The following is a 19,422-nucleotide window of genomic DNA, read 5'->3' as shown; positions in this document are numbered from 1 at the left end:
GAAACCATTTACTATTTTTGCTGCTCTAATACATTATGTTGTTCAGTTTACCAGAGTCCACACTTCCTTTGCTCCTCCAAATTCAATCCATCCCACAAGCAAAATACAACCACCTAATCCAAAAATTCCCTAAAATTCTCAACTTATTGCAGTATTAACTCAAGCCTCAAAACTCATCTGGGTCTCATCAGCTCAAAAGTCCCAAACCTCATCATCTAAATCATCTAGATTAGAGATGGTTGAGACTTTGGGTGTAATCCATTTGGGGTGTGGGGGGCGCAAAGCTTCTGTCCACCTGTGACACTAGAAAATAAGTTGGCTGCCCCCAAAATACAGTGCTGGGCTAGGCACAGTATAACAGTTATATACATTCTCATTCAAAAGGGGAGCAGATTAAGGGAAAAAGGGGGTCACTGGTCTCAAACAGTTTTAAATCCAAATGGGAAAACCCTATTAGATTTCAAGGCCTGGGAATTATCTTCTGTAGTCTGAGGATCTGGGCCCACAGCTCCACCCTCGGAGTCATCCCTCACTTTAGAACCATATCAACATATACTAGCCCATCATCAATCAACAGAAATATGAAGATAATCCAAAAGTCCCATTGTGTGTAATTCTGAAAAAGAGAGAATGTGTTCTTGAAGCTTAGTAGTTTTATTAGCTTGGCTCCAGCCTGTAGAATGTAAGGAGTCTGATTTTTCTTTGTCATTTTGTCTTCTTTCTGTCTCTTTCAATGTATGCTGGAGGGTGTCCTCTGACATACATTCGCCAAACCTTGTGGGTCTCCCATGTGGGTGTCATTGGAATTCACTCTTATTTGATAGGAAGATCCCCCACCGATCTTTCCTGGGTAATCCCATCTCTAGTTTTTGCTTTTGCTCAGATGGCTGAAGGGATCCATCAGATATGCCTAATCTCTTAAATCTCATGCTTTTGTGTGACCGAATATTCTGACCTTTTGATCGTTTCAAGGCACAAGCAAAGGTTATTCAGAAACACTCTTGGTTTTCTTTTTAAAATAGTAAATCTCCTAATTTAGAATCTTTTATATACTGGAAGGCCGAGAATTTCCCAAATCATTAAGTCCTGGCTTCTTTTTGCTCAAAGTTTCTTCCCTCAAATGTATTTTTCCTTTCCTCTCACATTTTTGCCTTAGGCAGCAAGAAGAACCAGTCTACACCTTCAACGTTATGCTTGGAAATATCTTCAGCTAAATATCAACATTCATTGCTTACTAATTGTTAGCTTTCCATGGAATTACAGGACACAATTTAGCTAAGGTTTCTGACACTATCTAACAAGGACTCCCTTTACTCCAGTTTCCCTTACCATGTTTCTCATTTCCTTCTAAGCCCTCACTAGTGATGCTTTAACACACACATCAGCAGTCTACAGTGATTTGGTGTTCTCTAAGATGATAGAGGTTTTCTCCATTGTGCTCCCCATTTCCTTCTGAGACTTCACCAACAGAGTCTTGAGCATCCATATATTTCTTTTAAGATTTTATTTATTTATTTGACAGAGAGAAAGAGCACGTAAGAGCGAGTGAGCACAAGCAGGGGGAGTGGCAGGCAGAGGGAGAGGAAGAAGCAGGCTCCCCACGGAGCAAGGATCCTGACATGGGGCTTGATCCCAGAACCCTGGAGTCATGACCAGAGCCAAAGGCAGACACTTAACCGACTGAGCCACCCAGGCACCCCAAACATCCATATTTCTACCAATAGTCTGTTCAAGTCAATCTAGGCTTCTTCTTCTATATCATGTGCCTCCAAATTCCTTCCACCTTTGCCCATTATCCAATTCCAAAGACACTTCCAAATGTTTAGGTATGTGTTACGGCACTGTCCCACTTCCAGGTACCCAAATCTCTATTCATTTCCTTTCGCTTCTGTAACACGTGACTACAGACATAGTGATTTAAACCAACACAAATGTATTCTCTTTTTGTTCTGGGGTCTGAAGTGCAAAATGAGTATTGCTGAGGCAAAGTCAAGATTCTGGCAGGACTGGTTCATCTGAAAGGCTCTGAGGGGAAAATCTGTCTCCTTGCCTTTTCAGCTTCTGGTGACTGACTGCTCTCCTTGGCTTGGGTGCCTTCCTCTCATCCATCCAACATCTTGATTCTAGCATCACATCTCCTACTACTGGTATCCCTCTCATAAGAAACATTGGGACTATATTGGACCCATCGGGAGAATCCAAGAATATCTCCCCATCTTAATTCCCTTAACTTGCTCACATCTGTAAAGTCTTCTTTACAATGTCATGTAGCATATTAATGGATCCTGGGGATTAGGACGTGGCCATCTTTGGAGTGCCTTTGTTCATTATACCACAGGAGATAAAATTAAATACTAAGAAGTACTCAGTATGAAAGGCAGGGAAGGAGGGAAGAATAGATGAGATGAATAGAAAAATATAGCCTCCAAGCCAAAGATTTCTGTAATCATGTTACCAGAAAATGGTCTAGACTCTCCAAATGTAGGGCAGAGAATATCAGATTGGATAAAAAAGCAAGACTCAATCATATCCTGGGTGCAAGAAACAAAATTTAAATAAAAATAGGGTGGGCGCCCGGGTGGCTCAGTCGTTAAGTGGCTGCCTTAGGCTCAGGTCATGATCCCAGAGTCCTGGGATCAAGTCCCACATCGGGCTCCCTGCTCAGCGGGAAGCCTGCTTCTCTTTCTCCCACTCCCCCTGCTTGTGTTCCTGCTCTCACTGTCTCTGTCAAATAAATAAATAAAATCTTTAAAAAATAAAAAAAATTAAAAAAATAAAAATAAAAATAAAAATAAATAAATAAATAAAAATAGGGCATCTGAGGGGCACAGTCAGTCAAGCTCTAACTCTTGGTTTCCACTCAGGTCTGATCTCAGGGTGGTGAGATGGAGCCCTGGGGTGGGTTTGTGCTCAGTGCAGAGTCTGCTTGAGTTTCTCTCTCCCTCTCCTTCCGCCCCTCCCTGCCATGCTCACTCTCTCTCAAGTAAATTTTAAAAATCTTTAAAATAAAATATATTAAAAGCAAAAGGGTGGAAAAAAAGATACAACATGCCAAAACAAATCATACAAAATCTGGAATCACTGTATTAGTAGCAGACAATGTAGTCATCATTATGAAATATCTCTGTTTGTGCCCAGTGACATACCTTTTCCTGAGTCAAGATATAATAATCCTAAGTATGTATATTATTGATAACTGAGCTTCAAAACCAAACAGAAAGAGAAAAATCTTCAAATCATAAAGAAGAAGACCTAGGACCTTCTGAGAGGACTACTTCTACTGACATTTCAACTTAAATCCCCGAAGCCAGAAGAAAATGGAATACTTAAAATGATGAAATTAATAACTGCTAATATAGAATTCCATACATAGTGTACATATTCTTCAGAAATGGACAAGAGAATCAAAGAAATCATTTCCAGTAAGCCTGCAGTATGTCTCTCCCTGTATCTGAGTTTATATTTCTATCTTTCTTCAGAAAAGGAAAAAGATTCCCAATGGAAACATGAAAATCCAGGAGGATAAGAACAAATATATGAAAAAAAAAGAAAAAGAAAAAAGAACCAAATCAAGAATGGCTAATGATTTTAGGGGGGGTAAATCTCATTCTAGTTACTAATCGAAGCAATGACAGTGAAAACCAAATCAGTCCATTTAAATTTTAAAAAAATTAAAAGTCAGACAATATCAAATTCTAGTGAAGGCGTGGATCACTAGAAAGCTTGATCTGTTGGTGGGCATATAAACTGACACATTTATTTTGAAAAATCCTTTGACATTATTGATAAACTTGAATATAACCCAATTTTTTCTTAAGTGGACTGAAAGACACAAACAAAAGTTTATAGCAGAACTTTTTGACAGTAGAAAACTAGAAAAAACCTCAAATATCCAAAGCAGTAGAATAGAAAAATAAACTGGAGTATATTCATACAATGGATTACTATATATCAATGAAATTTGAAAAGCTAGATCAATTTAGCCACATGGGTAAATCTCAGAAACATAAAAAAAAAAATGCTATGGTGAGCACTGTGAATTGTGTAAGACTGTTGAATCACAGACCTGTACTTCTGAAACAAATAATACATTATATGTTAAAAAAAAAAAGAAGAAGAAGAAGAAGAAGATAGCAGGAAGGAAAAGAATGAAGGGGGGGAAATTGGAGGGGGAGATGAACCATGAGAGACTATGGACTCTCAGAAAGAAACTGAGGGTTCTAGAGGGGAGGGGGTGGGGGGATGGGTTAGCCTGGTGATGGGTATTAAAGAGGACACATTTTGCGTGGAGCACTGGGTGTTATACACAAACAATGAATCATGGAACCCTACATCAAAAACTAATGATGTAACGTATGGTGATTAACATAACATAATAAAAAAATGTCAGAGAATGTCAAAAGCCTGTTGAAAGAAATATTTTCAATTCAACTAAAGTTAGAAAATGTGCAAAACCTAATAACATGGCTTAGGGAGATGTCTCAAATGGTCTCCAAAATGATTGATAATACTAGAGCCATCTGGACCAAGGGCATTTTGTTTCTATACTTTCACCTCAATTTCCTAATTTTTTAATTTATTCTGCCTCACCTAGTCCCATCTACAACCAATAATAACCAAAGCAGTAATCTTTTATAAATTTAATGCAAAGCTCAGACGTGGGAGAACATAGAATTATGTGAAGGACTCTAAGAAGTGACTTAAGTACTGAAATTCACAATTCTGTGCCCTTAGAGTTTCTCGATCTTAGAATTATTGATATTTGTATTAGGATAACTCTTTGTTAGGGAGGACTATTCTGTACAAGTAGGATATTTATCAGCAGTATTTCTGGCCTCTACCCATTAGACCCTCATCTTCAGACATTGTTAAATGTCCCTGGGCAAGTGGAGGACGGCAAAAAAATTGCCCAGGGTTGAGAACCACCCTTAGCTACCACTGGTAGAAGATTATATTTTAAAAATGAGCATTCTTTGGAGTTTCTCTAAGCATGCCAGAGATAGGGGTATGGGAAAGGCTTGTGTTAGCAACATTTGCATTATAGAAAGCTTTGGAGGGCTTCCAAGAAGTTGGACAGTCTTTGAAGTCCTGTACAGACTTTTCCTTTAGTAAAGCCTGGTCACCTGAGGAAGAAAAGCTTACTCGGTGTACCTTTAAGATATTCAGGGGGAAAAGGGGGGGGGGTTGTGCCTCGGTGGCTCAGCCTGTTAAGCCTCCAACTCTTGATTTTGGCTGAGGTCATGATTTCAGGGTCCTGAGATCAAGCCCCGCGTGGGGCTCCATGCTGAGTGTGGCACCTGCTTGTCCCTCTCCCTTCCCCTCTGCTCCTTCCCAACAAACCCTTCCTCCTTCCCCACCCCCTACTTCTGCATACACATTCTCTGTATCTCTCTAAAAAAAAAAAAAAAAAAAAAAAAAAAACATTTTCAGAGCTTATCTGTATTCCTAAAGTGTCAGACAAGTCATCAGAACTGCATGGGACAGGATCCAGTACTATGACCATTTTATTTCCTTTTATTTTTTTTAATTTTTTTTTCAGAATCTCTCTTTTTTTTTTAAGATTTTATTTATTTATTTGACAGAGAGAGAGATAGAGAGAGCAGGAACACAAGCAGGGGGAATGGGAGAGGGAGAAGCAGGCTTCCTGCTGAGCAGGGAGTCCGATGCGGGGTTCGATCCCAGGACCCTGGGATTATGACCTGAGCCGAAGGCAGCCGCTTAACTGACTGAGCCACCCAGGCGCCCCTTTATTTCATTTTCTGACCAATATCTTACATCTCGTGAAGACTTCAGGACTAATGCGTCCTGATTCCAAATTCAAATTTCTCATTTATATTAACACTCTCATGGTCTAGGACAGTGTTTTTTATTTTTGTTTGTTTGTCTTAGTTTTCCTCCCTTCCTCCCTGCCTTCTAGCCTTCTTCCCTCCCTCCCACTCTTCCTTCTGTGTTTCCCTGTTCCTGACCCACTGTTATCATTGTCTCCTTGCCCTTCTTCTCCTCCCACCCCTCCCCCCTTTTCTCTTTCTCTTTTTCTTGCTTTCTTTTCACAAATCCTTCTTTAAACTGATATAGTATGTATGCATCTCAATATGTAAAAGAAAAGTTGGAATGTTCAGTCTCCCCTGGTCAGCCCCCCACAACTGACCTTCCATGGTGGTCCCTCAAGTAATTTTGAAAAATATTTTTTTGTGTGTGAGTAGATACACTGGAATTGAAGAGAGCTCTATGATACCCATTTTGAAATCACTGACATAGGAGAAGTGAAACCTCAGGAGAAATGAATATATACATAAGATACATAGAAATACTGAGAAATCTCAAGAATGTGAAAAATGAATAGAAGAGAGAGTTCTGCTCAGTCTAGAAGATAGAGAGTAGATGGAGGTAAGTTTATTTATGTACAAAAAAAGCATATAATCAATCAGTGAAAACAGAATTTTCAATATTCTAGTATTTGATTTACATGACCTTTTATTCTTAGAATTAATCAGGGTGGGCCATTTATTACAGAAAGCCAGTGTTGTGTTTTGCAAAGAGCTTAGTACCCAAATATCTGGTTTGGCTTGAGTTAACCTCTGTTCTATGGCCCTAAGAGAATCAACCACCTGTCTCAGTTTTTTGTTCCAAATTGGAGCTAAGAGCCATGCCCACCTCTGAGAACAGTTGGGAAAATTACGTGAGGTTATATATTTGAGAGTCACTTATACAGTGCTGTTCCACAGAGGATAGAATAGAAAAGATTTTGTCGAATTCTCCTTTTATCCACCCTAGAAACTCAAGAAAGAGCGTGGTTGAGTCTCTTTCTTATGTATCAAAAATGAAAGTTTAAAGTTGTAATACCTTTAAAATTTATGAACTCCTCTTTCCACACAGAGCATCCAACTAAAGGCTAAAGTAGAGACATAAGCATATTTTGCCATCACACTAGCCCAGATTTGAATCGGGCCCCTTTGTGTTTTTGCCATGGTGCAGATCCGCAGCATTGTGACATGCCCGGAGTTCCTCTTTAGCCGGTGGAAACCGGCAGGGTTCTCTGAAAATGATTTATAAACAAATTGCAGCTGCTCTGAAATTAGGGCAGCTGGTATCTTGGGCTTCATCTGTTTAGTACTTTAGACTTGGTCCTGAAGTTACTGTTCATGTATTAAAGATTGGCTGTGGGCCTTCCGAATGTCAATGTATGCGGATGGATGGCCTTAGGTCCTTAACCATAAATGTTAATGCTAAAAATGATGATTTTTTTGTGTGTGTGTGTGACTAGATACACTGAAATTGAAAACAGCAGGAAGGTATAAACAAGATGTGTTTACTTTTTTTTTTTTTTTTTTCCTTTGAGACTGAGCAGGTTTGAAATGCAAATGGAATGATAAAGGGTACCTTACAGGTTGCAATGATGTAAACTTGACTTTCCTAAGTCTTGGAATAGTTCCTCTTTGGTAAGATGAATCTGGTATTTTCTTAAAATAAGGCTCAAGGGAACTTAGAACTATATAAATATGCTTTCAAGAAAATCATTTCTCAGCAGCCTCGATTTTCAAATGGTTTCAGATGAAGTTGTTGAAAGATCATATTCTCTTTTTTCTATGTGAAATTCAATGAATATTTCATTAAGGACTAGTAAATAGAATGTTGTATTTTTTTCTATTGAATCCTAATATTGTTAGTATTGTCATTCTAAATGGGTGAGAATGTTGCCAAGAGATTTATAAACCTCCAGATGCAAGAGATGCTATCACATGGAAGACTTTTTTTTTTCATTTTTTATATACCAGATACATCAAGTAATACCTGCTTTTGTGTTACCCGAGCTCTGACAAAATGTTGATGACTAAGAATTACATTACCATGACCATCCTTATAAAAGCAAATGAAAAAAATGTATGTATATTTTCACTTGATTTTTTTCTCTAATTTTAAATAATTCTTTAACATAAGAGGATAAGGAATTCTCTTATGATATGAAGTTCAACTGACAATGCTCATCTGACTTTAGGAAAAAACCCATTTGTGATATTTTTAAAACTGCGGCTCTGTCTTAATCAGTTAATTCTGTCACACTTTAAATGGACAAAAATAGCATATAAAAAAAGAATAAAAACTGAAAAGAGTATCTGCTTTTTCCAATGTAACATTTAAAGTGTTGCAATTGCCCCTCAATATAGTACCTGATTCTTATTTTATTAATCCTAGCTAATGAAAAAAATAAATAAATAAAGTGGGAATGGCACCATACACACATAAGATTTAAGTTCTTTCTAGTTTGTTTTAACCATTTAGGTGTGAGGTCATCTAGGGGCCAAAGTCAGGAAATTCCTAGCTAATGCTTGCATGACGTGCCTTCATGTGATGTGATTTTGAAGCTGTTTTGTCAACATTCACCGAAGATAAATTATATCACTTTTAAAGCCAGTATAACCTATCAGTCACCTCCACCATTTGTTATAAAATTAACATGAAGGATTTTATTTTGCTTTCTTCCATGATATAACTGACTCCTTCAAATTTCTATTCATAATAAAATGTTCACTGAAAGACAATTTTTCTGAAATGAGACTCAATGGATTACAAACTGTGGTAGAAAACTTGTTTATCCCCTCTTTAGAGGCTGAAATCAGTCGTCGTTATAATTTTCCCATCACTGGGAAAATTCTGCTTTGAACTAAGCTTACTGTAGGTTTGTTTTCCCTTAAAGTCAGATATATTTGTTGATATTTGCAAATGCTTTCTATTTCTCAAATTAATGAACAGTTTCACCACCACAGAAAGTCCAACTTTTTAGCAATTGTAGGTTAGCAATGATTTCCATCTTTCGTATAATTTCTTTCATTTAATTGGATACAGAATTCTTTGCTTTCCTAATATTGGGAATGAATTTTTGAAGTGCCCTAAGTCCATGTGTTCAATCTACATAGAAGCTCTTTCTCACATAATCATGTAGGATAATATTCTACCCTGGAAATTAGCTTGAGGCCCTAAAAATCTTGGAGTGTTAGGGCTGGGGAGGTCCAGAGACGTCATTCTGGAACAGGGATGACAAAGCCAATGCTGGATTGGCTGGGAACTGTACACGTGTAGGTGGCAGGTGAGAAAATAGGAAGAGCTCAGTAGGAGTTCAAGCCCAGTGACACTCTTTAAGTTCCACCATGGAGAGCATCTTTGTTGTTTGCTTCAGTCCACCAGCCACCAATGTGACACTTGGGATTCCCAACCAGCTGGATTATTCATAATGTGGGGAAATTTGGACCCAGAGGAGAACAATGACATGCCCAAGGTCATACATAGAGCAAGATTCAGATGAGCCTTCTGCTCACAATCAATGTTTATAAAGCAGAGTCAGGAATCATAAGTCCAGTGCCACATACATACATTACAGATGTGTTCTTGTGGTGGTGTGTGCACACAGGGGGAGATGGGCCACCTACTTATCTTACACAGAAAAGTGAATGAGTAGCATGTGTTGAGTTAGTAAATGAAGTAGTCCTTAAGGTCTGGTGGGATTTCTCTTTTGAGAGATGGAGACATATCGTTGGTTTTCCCATTTTTCTCATTTTCACAAATATAGACTGGTTATCCATTTACATGAAAGCAATGCATGGTTATATAACACAAAATGTTTCCAAAATGGTTTTAAAGAGAAAGAGCTTATCCTGTCATATAAATCCAAAATGATTTGTTGTAATAGGTAACATTTAGGAAATCTGAATTAATATATTGTTTCCAGTGCACAAATTTCATGCGCTTGTAGAAATTCACAGAAGTATGTAAATATGTATTAAAATATCTATCAATTTTTATTTATTTCAATGAAGTGAACATCTTGTCCTACTGGAGTTGTTAGCTCTCACATAGACCATACCTCAAGGATGTAGCTAAAATCTAAAGTGTTAACAAAATAATGCTTGCATATACTTTTATGTTATGAAATGTATCCTCAATGTTTTTGCTTTAGGCACTGCTTTTGCTTTAAAAAAACATCTCCCAAATTCTCAATTTAGGAAAATAAAATCTCTAAAGGAATAGTCGTAACTGTTAAATTTCTACAGAGGTTAAAAGAAAAAAAAAAAAAAAGCTGTGATCACCTGGCAAGAAACTACACAGAACACTCACTTTGATGAAACTTTATGAACCTGAAAGACTGGCTTCCTTACCTCAGTTTGCTCATAAGCAAATCTCCGGGAATAAGAAGAGAGATGAGATTTTGTTGTAATTGATCCAAGGAGCTGATAAGTCATGAAACATACTCTGTAATCTGCACACATTCAAATTTTCATACATAGCATAAAAGAAAGATGACCATATGATAGGTTGGCACTACCCTTCACATATTTGCAGAGGCCATAATGTGAATTATTTATAATTTTACAATTAAATTAAAAGTTAATAATTTCTAGAATGCACATTGCAACACTTACATGGAGAACACGGTATATAAATGTCAAACCGAACTTGTTCTAGATGCCTCTATATCCTTTTTGTTGTCACATAATTGTATATCTTAAGATTGGCTCAAAACAAACAAACAAACAAACAACCTATTTCAATAAAGGAAGCACTTTAGCATAAGGTTGGTTTATAGGAGATCAGAAATCAAAATCAACCATGTAAATGGAAAAGTCCAGAATTGAAGAAGGACCTCTAAGAGGCTGGCTATCAGCACATCCATACAGTTAGGGTAAAAATATGACCAAGTAACTGCTCCTTTTACTTGGTGTTTTACTTTTCCAGATGTTCCAAGCTCAATCTGTCAGATGGATTTTTTTCAGTGATGTGAATAAGCTTAGATAAGCTTTGTGGCTATTTCTCCTTCCTTCTAAAACTTTGGAACCAAATGATATGTGTGTGAAAGGCCTTGGCTTTCCCTTTGAACTAGGAAATACGTTTAGAGCACCTAGAGTAGCGCCTAGCTTATACAACAGTTCACTACTGAACAGTTAATAATACTGCTGTTATTTCAGTATTGTCTTATTTCTAACAGTGTGGATGGTAGAAAAGAGAGGCACAGAGAAAACTTACAGTTAAAGTCAAACTTCCAGAAATGCTGTTGTTCTTATATAGTTTCACTTTCAAAGAGTTTTTTTATTAGAGTATTTAATCTTATTTTATTAAATTGTCTTCTACTTACAATGCAACAGCTGATGATGTTTATAGTCCTAAAACTTCTTTTTTTTATTATGTTCAGTTAGCTAAACTTCTTAAACTAAGTTTACAAATTAGCACAGTCTCACAATTGCAGAATTGAAATAAGGTTTCATGAGTTGAAATGAAATTATGGTGTGGACGAGTACAAAATTATACTCAATATTCTAAACTGGTTGTACTTTGCTAGTAAATTCTCAAACCACTAATAGAGCAGGACTGATAAACATGATGTAAAATAGTAAACATTTGCAACTGTGCATTTTTCTAATCTCTCAGTAAACTCCACTCACTTTATAATAGATATATCAAAAACCCAACAACATAAAACCTATAATCCAGTTATTTCAGATATAAATATGGATATGTATTAAAAAATAATTTAGGGAGTTGTAATTTTTTGTGGCATGCTGTTTTGGCATTATACTACATTTTTAAATTAAGCTACATTTTCAGTGATGTTGCTTCTAATAGACACAAATTCATTAGATGTGTTTTTTAGTTGGAAAAAAACCATGTATTTTAAGAAAAAATTTTTTTATTAGATCTTGACCAAAATACATGTTCAGAGCTAAGTGCAAGGGTAGTAAAATAAATCTCTTGTTTATTAGAAATAGGAAATTAGACCTTGGGAAAGAACAAATGTATCACATAAAAAGGGATACAATTTGGTTTAACCTTACAAATTGCAAGATGTATATAGTAGTTAACCATATTATACCAAATGTACTAAGTGAATAAACATGTATTTTTGACCCCAAATACCTGAGAGAATGTGTCTGTAAATAAATGTGTTTTTAAGTCGTATTTACAAAGTTGTCCTTTCCTTATCTGTCAGGAATCAAATTTAATGTGCTTCTTGCTCCACTGAATAGCTTCCAAAGCAACAAAACCATTGAAAGGAATTTAACTTCCTTTGCTGGTGAGGTGATAGTGACCTCATCAACTCCAGAATAGGAAAATGGATAGCTCTAAAATCAGCTGTTTCCAGAAGGAGGGGAAAAAAAAAAAAAAGAATCTTTTTTTTTTTTTTTTTGGTCACTACACGGTAATTTCTTTTTTACCTAGCTCTCCTTTGTGCTTTATGAAAATGATAACTCCGAGAAGGGTTATGGGATTTTGTAGTCAGTAGCATGTCTATTTCACAAGACAGTATAAATCACAGGAAAATATAATGATTAATATTTAGGAGTAAGAATTGTGTTCACCTTTTCCAGTTTTTAAGTTGCAACAGAAAAGGTACATACCATGGAAAATAGGTCTTCTTTAGCTATGAAATTCTTTATGCCAATTTTAACATATTCAGAATTTCTCATAATCTGAGTAAAAAAAAAAAGACTCTATCTGTACAAAGGAGAATTTGTAATTTTTGCCTGTATCCACTATGTAATGTTATGTTGGATGAACAGCTCGGGAACAGAAGCCCACAATGTGCAAACAGATGAGACAGAGGTGTGTCCACAATGAAAAGCACCACGCTCTTTCCAAAACATAAAAATGCACCTCCCACCCCACCTTCCATGATAATCATGTAGTGAAAATTCTCTCCAAAATAATAATTTAATCTCAGACATTGAAGAAATAGCATTACTTATTTGCTTATGGGATTTTTTTTTTTTTTAAGTTAAAATAAAAATTAAATGCTGTCGGGGTGCCTGGGTGGCTCAGTTGTTAAGCATCTGTCTTTAGCTCAGGTCATGATCCCAGGGTCCTGGGATCAGGCCCTGCATCGGGCTCCCTGCTCAGTGGGAAGCCGGCTTCTCCCTCTCCCACTCCCCCTGCTTGTGTTCCCTCTCTGTCAAATAAGTAAATTAAAAAACAAACAAACAAAAAAAACCTAAAAAAAAAAAGAATTAAATGCTGTCTTGCTGGAATCTTCGTTAATGAAGTCAGTGATAGATTTCTAACACTTTCACAATCTGATCCCAACTACTGAGGCTGTTATGAACAAAGCTTGATTTTTACATAGACTTGGTCTTAGCCCATTGGGAGAGCCACCCAATAAAAGTGATAATACCAGATTTCACTTCTCTACAAACTGTAAGTAAGTGAGGAGCTGATTCCCACATCTTGAAAATGCAAACATGTTTCAAAACCTTCAGCTGTCCTCAAAATGTCGGTCTCTCTGAACAATGGAAGCAGGCTCCTTCCCACGTATTTGGGCTTGGGAAGTATCCAGACCCGTTTGTGCTACAGTCACCACAAAGCAGGATTCCTGCTCTCCACCTGACTCCGGATAGAGAGATTGCTCGTAACGTCTTCTTTGCTCAAGTGAATTTTTATTTTCAAGAGGAAGTGCTTTTTTTTTTAATTTATATTTTTATTTGACAGAGAGACAGAGAGTTGGGGTGGGGGGGCAGAGGGAAAGAATCTCAAGAATCTCAAGCAGACTCCCCGCTGAGTGCAGAGCCCCATGCCTGCAGGATCCCACAACCCTGAGATCATGACCTGAGCCGAAATCAGGTGTCAGATGCTTAACCGACTGAGCCACCCAGGCGCCCCAAGAGAAAGTGCTTTATGCAACAAGCAACAACAGCTTAGTGATAACAGAAGGCATTCTCATGATTTAGGAGAGATTGGGAAGAGCCATATGACAATTACCTGCAATTGACGTTGCGGTTGCCAAGGTGGAGAATGGCAGCTTCTGAATGATTCTGGATCCCTGCCTGCAAAAAAATCCTATTAATATGACTCTCAGATGGTCTCAGATACAGCGAAACCACTGTGGTCCTTCCACTGGGCAAAAGGAGTTAACACGTCCGTGTTTTCGGGGCAGCTTGGAGAAGTTTGCAACTGAGGGAAAGTCACTCCTGTTTATTTTTGTGTGTAGGCGTCATTTAGTGTGTATTGGGACAGGAATAACAACCCTGTTTGAATATCACTTCAAAAACTCGTATATAAGTGTGAAGTAGAATCGCATTACTATGATGTAGCTTTTGGCAAATGTACTGTAAACTATCGTAAATAAGTGATCCTGTGCAGGTACACAAATAAATCTGCTTCCACAGGAGACTGTTCTGCACATTTATTAAAATGCAATTCCCTATTATATTAAGTTTCATGTTAGGAAGCTTTTCTTTCAAGTCTGGAACTTTGTTAACTATGCGGCCCTTTGCTGCTGAGAAGGCCACTGTTATTTATTTGCATGTCTTGCCTGTGAAGCACGAAACAGTTATAAAAATTAATCCCGTGTACTGTATATGATGCAATAATTATAATTTAGAACTCCAGGACCAAGGAAACTAAAAAGGTGCTAATGTTGCAAAACGACAATCTTTTTCTCCTATAAAGAAATTGTTTATGTTGATTAGATTTATTCTACCATGTTTGCTAGAGAATTTTCATAATTAAACAGAAAGTAAATAAATACATTTTTGTATAGCTGTTTATGTTTACAGAATTCCTTACATTTAAATGGTGAAAATATAAGCATTTTTGTATTAACTGTATTATGAATTCATGGTTTATATACATTTTCATTAAATAGTAATTGAAATATCATAGGTATAGAAATGTTTTAAAAAAATAACCGAGTGTAGAATTAAATTCTTTAAATGATTTCTGTCGAGGAGCTCAACTATAACACTGGAGAATTATTTCTATTTTTCTTTTTATTTATTTTGTCTTTCTTAGATTGAATTGTAATATTCTTACTACTTCTTAGAAATATTGAAGAAGATGTTCATATTCCTTGATTAATAGTTGTGGTCTTAACATTTCAAAAATAATGTGAATTCAGATATTTTTATCTTTAGGGATTTGACTGTTGTTTTTTCTACAATGAGGTAATTTCTTCAATGGTAAAACATGTGTGAAGCTAACTGTAGGTAAGATTTCTAATTTTTCTCTAAGTCAATATTTCTCAGTGGGCTCTAATGCTTGGTCAATTCCTTGCTGTAAAAACACAGCTTTTTTTTCTATTTTTATTTTTATTTTTTTTGTAGTTTTTAATTTTATTATGTTATGTTAGTCACCATACAATACATCATTAGTTTTTGATGTAGTGATCCATGATCCATTGTTTTCGTATAACACCCAGGGCTCCATGCAGTACATGCCCTCCTTAATCCCCATCACCAGGCTAACCAATACCCCCTCCCCCGTCCCCTCTAAAACCCTGTTTGTTTCTCAGGTCCATAGTCTCTCATGGCTCATCTCTCCCTCCAATTCCCCCCACCCATTTTTCCCTTCCTTCTCCTAATGTCCTCCATGTTATTCCTTATGTTCCACAAATAAGTGAAACCATAGGATAATTGACTTTCTCTGCTTGACTTATTTCACTTAGCATAATCTCCTCCAGTCCCATCCATGTTGATGTAAGAGTTGGGTATTCATCTTTTCTGATGGCTGAGTAATATTCCATTGTATATATGGACCACATCTTCTTTATCCATTCATTTCTTGAAGGGCATCTCGGCTCTTTCCACAGCTTGGCTATTGCGGACATTGCTGCTGTGAACATTGGGGTGCATATGGCCCTTCTTTTCACTACATCTGTGTCTTTGGGGTAAATACCCAGCAGTGCAATTGCTGGGTCATAGGGTAGCTCTATTTTTAAATTTTTGAGGAACCTCTACACTGTTTTCCAAAGTGGTTGTACCAACTTGCATTCCCACCAAGAGTGTAAGAGGGTTCCCCTTTCTCCACAACCTCTCCAACATTTGTTGTTTCTTTCCCTGTCCATTTTGGCCATTCAAACTGGTGTAAGGTGGTATCTCAGTGTGGTTTTGATTTGGATTTCCCTGATGGCTAATGATGATGAACATTTTTTCATGTGTCTGTTAGCCATTTGTATGTCTTCTTCAGAGAAGTGTCTGTTCATGTCTTCTGCCCACTTTTTGGCTTGATTATTTGTTTTTTGGGTGTTGAGTTTGAGAAGTTCTTTATAGATTTTGGATACCAGCCCTTTATCTGTAGTGTCATTTGCAAATATCTTCTCCCATTCTCTGGGTTGCCTCTTTGTTTTGTTGACTGTTTCCTTTGCTGTGCAGAAGCTTTTTATCTTGATGAAGTCCCAAAAGTTCATTTTTGCTTTTGTTTCACTTACCTTTGGAGATGTATCTTGAAAGAAGTTGCTGTGGCCGATGTCAAAGAGGTTACTGCCTATGTTCTCCTCTAGGATTTTGATGGATTCCTGTCTCACATTGAGGTCTTTCAACCACTTTGAGTTTATCTTTGTGAGTGGTGTTAGAGAATGGTCAAGTTTCATTCTTCTGCATGTGGCTGTCCAATTTTCCCAGCACCATTTATTGAAGAGACTGTCTTTTTTTCCATTGCATATTTTTTGCTTCTTTGTCAAAGATTATTTGACCATAGAGTTGAGGGTCCATATCTGGGTTCTCTATTCTGTTCCATTAGTCTGTATGTCTGTTTTGTGCCAGTACCATGCTGTCTTGGTGATCACTGCTTTGTAATATAGCTTGAAATCGGGCAACATGATGCCCCCAGCTTTGTTTTTCTTTTTCAACATCTCCTTGGCAATTTGGGGTCTTTTCTGGTTCCATACAAATTTTAGGATTGTTTGTTCCAGCACTTTGAAAAATGTCATTGGAATTTTGATCGGGATGGCATTGAAGGTATAGATTGCTCTGGGTAGCATAGACATTTTAACAATGTTTATTCTTCCGATCCATGAGCATGGAATATTTTTCCATCTTTTTGTGTCTTCTTCAATTTCTTTCATGAGTGTTTTGTAGTTCCTAGAGTATAGATCCTTTACCTCTTTGGTTAGGTTTATTCTGAGGTATCTTATGGTTTCTGGTGCTATTGTAAATGGAATCGTTTCTTCAATTTCTCTTTCTACAGTTGCGTTGTTAGTGTATAAGAAAGCAACTGATTTCTGTGCATTTTGTATCCTGCCACATTACTGAATTGCTGGATGGGTTCTAGTAATTTGGGGGTGGAGTCTTTTGGGTTTTCCACATACAGTATCATGTCATCTGCGAAAAGAGAGAGTTTGACTTCTTCTTTGCCAATTTGAATACCTTTTATTTCTTTTTGTTGTCTGATTGCTGTTGCTAGGACTTCTAGTACTATGTTGAACAATAGTGGTGAGAGTGGGCATCCTTGACGTGTTCCTGATCTTAAGGGAAATGCTCTCAGCTTTTCCCCACTGAGGATGATATTCGTTGTGGGTTTTTCATAGATGGATTTTATGAGCTTGAGGAATGTTCCCTCTATCCCTATACTCTGGAGAGTTTTAATCAGGAAAGGATGTTGTATTTTGTCAAATGCTTTTTCTGCATCAATTGAGAGGACCATATGGTTCTTCTCCCTCCTCTTATTAATGTGTTCTATCACATTGATTGATTTGCGAATGTTGAACCACCGTTGCATCCCAGGGATAAATCCCACTTGGTCATGGTGGATGATCTTTTTAATGTATTGTAGGATCCTATTAGCTAGGATTTTGTTGAGGATTTTGGAATCCATATTCATCAGGGATATCGGTCTGAAATTCTCCTTTTTGATGGGGTCTTTGCCTGGTTTGGGGATTAGGTAATGCTGGCCTCTGAGAATGAGTTTGGAAGTTTTCCTTCTGTTTTTATTTTTTGAAACAGATTCAGGAGAATAGGTATTATTTCTTCTTTGAATGTTTGGTAGAATTCCCCAGGGAATCCATCAGGCCGTGGACTCTTGTTTTTTGGGAGGTTTTTGATCACTGCTTCAATCTCGTTACTGGTTATTGGCCTATTCAGATTGTCAATTTCTTCCTGTTTCAGTCTTGGCAGCTTATAGGTTTCCAGGAAGGCCTCCATTTCATCCAGATTGCTCAGTTTATTGGCATATAGTTGTTGATAATAATTTCTAATAATTGTTTCTATTTCCTTGGTGTTAGTTGTGATCTCTCCCCTTTCATTCATAATTTTATTAATTTGGGTCCTTTCTCTCGTCTTTTGGATAAGTCTGGCCAGTGGTTTATCAATCTTATTAATTCTTTCAAATAACCAACTTCTAGTTTCGTTGCTCTGATCTACTGTGTTTCTGGTTTCTAATTTATTGATTTCTGCTCTAATTTTAATTATTTCTCTTCTAATGCATGGCTTAGGCGTCGTTTGTTGCTTTTTCTCTAGTTCTTTAAGGTGTAGAGTTAGTTGGTGAATTCGGGATTTTTCTATTTTTTTTTTTTTTGAGTGAGGCTTGGATGGCTATGTATTTCCCCCTTAGGACTGCCTTTGCAGTATCCCATAGGTTTTGGACCGATGTGTTTTCATTCTCATTGATTTCCATGAATTGTTTAAGTTCTTCTTTGATTTCTTGGTTGACCCAAACATTCTTGAGCAGAGTGGTCTTTAGCTTCCAAGTGTTTGAATTTCTGCCAATTTTTTTCTTGTGATTGAGTTCCAGTTTTAGAGCATTGTGGTCTGAGAATATGCAGGGAATAATCTCAATCTTTTGGTATTGGTTGAGACCTGATTTGTGACCCAGTATGTGGTCTATTCTGGAGAAAGTTCCATGTGCGCTCGAGAAGAATGAGTATTCTGTTGTTTTAGGATGGAATGTTCTGTAAATATCTATGAGGTCCATCTGGTCCAAAGTATCATTCAAAGCTCTTGTTTCCTTGTTGATTTTCTGCTTAGATGATCTGTCCATTGCTGAGAGTGGAGTATTGAGGTCTCCTACAATTAACGTATTGTTATCAATATGACTCTTTATTTTGGTTAACAGTTGGCTTATGTAGATGGCTGCTCCCATGTTGGGGGTGTAGATATTTACAATTGTTAGATCTTCTTGTTGGATAGACCCTTTAAGAATGATATAGTGTCCTTCTGTGTCTCTTATTACAGACTTTAGTTTAAAATCTAATTTGTCTGATAGAAGAATTGCTACCCCAGCTTTCTTTTGAGGTCCGCTGGCATGGAAGATAGATCTCCATCCCTTCACTTTCAGTCTGGATGTATCTTTACGTTAAAAATGAGTCTCTTGTAGACAGCATATGGATGGGTCCTGTCTTTTAATCCAATCTGCAACCCTGTGCCATTTTATGGGAACATTTAGGCCATCACGTTGAGAGTGATTATTGAAAGATACGAATTAATTGTCATCATGTTGCCTGTGAAGACGTTGTGTTTATAGATTGTCCCTGTAAATTTCTGTTGTAGATCACTCTTGGGGTCTTTCTCCTTTTATAGAACCCCCCTTAATATTTCTTGCAGGGCCGGCTTAGTGGTCACATATTCTTTCAACTTCTGCCGGTCGTGGAAGCTCTGCATCTCTCCATCCATTCTAAATGAAAGCCTTCCCGGATAAAGTATTCTTGGCTGCATGTTCTTCTCATTTAGT

The sequence above is a fragment of the Mirounga angustirostris genome, unplaced genomic scaffold (assembly GCF_029215605.1).
Source record: "Mirounga angustirostris isolate CCGP_5_RB_7025 unplaced genomic scaffold, mMirAng1.0.hap1 SCAF_5, whole genome shotgun sequence".
Classification (NCBI taxonomy): domain Eukaryota; kingdom Metazoa; phylum Chordata; class Mammalia; order Carnivora; family Phocidae; genus Mirounga; species Mirounga angustirostris.
The sequence above is the reverse complement of the archived record's forward strand: the minus strand, read 5'-3'. Positions refer to the sequence as shown.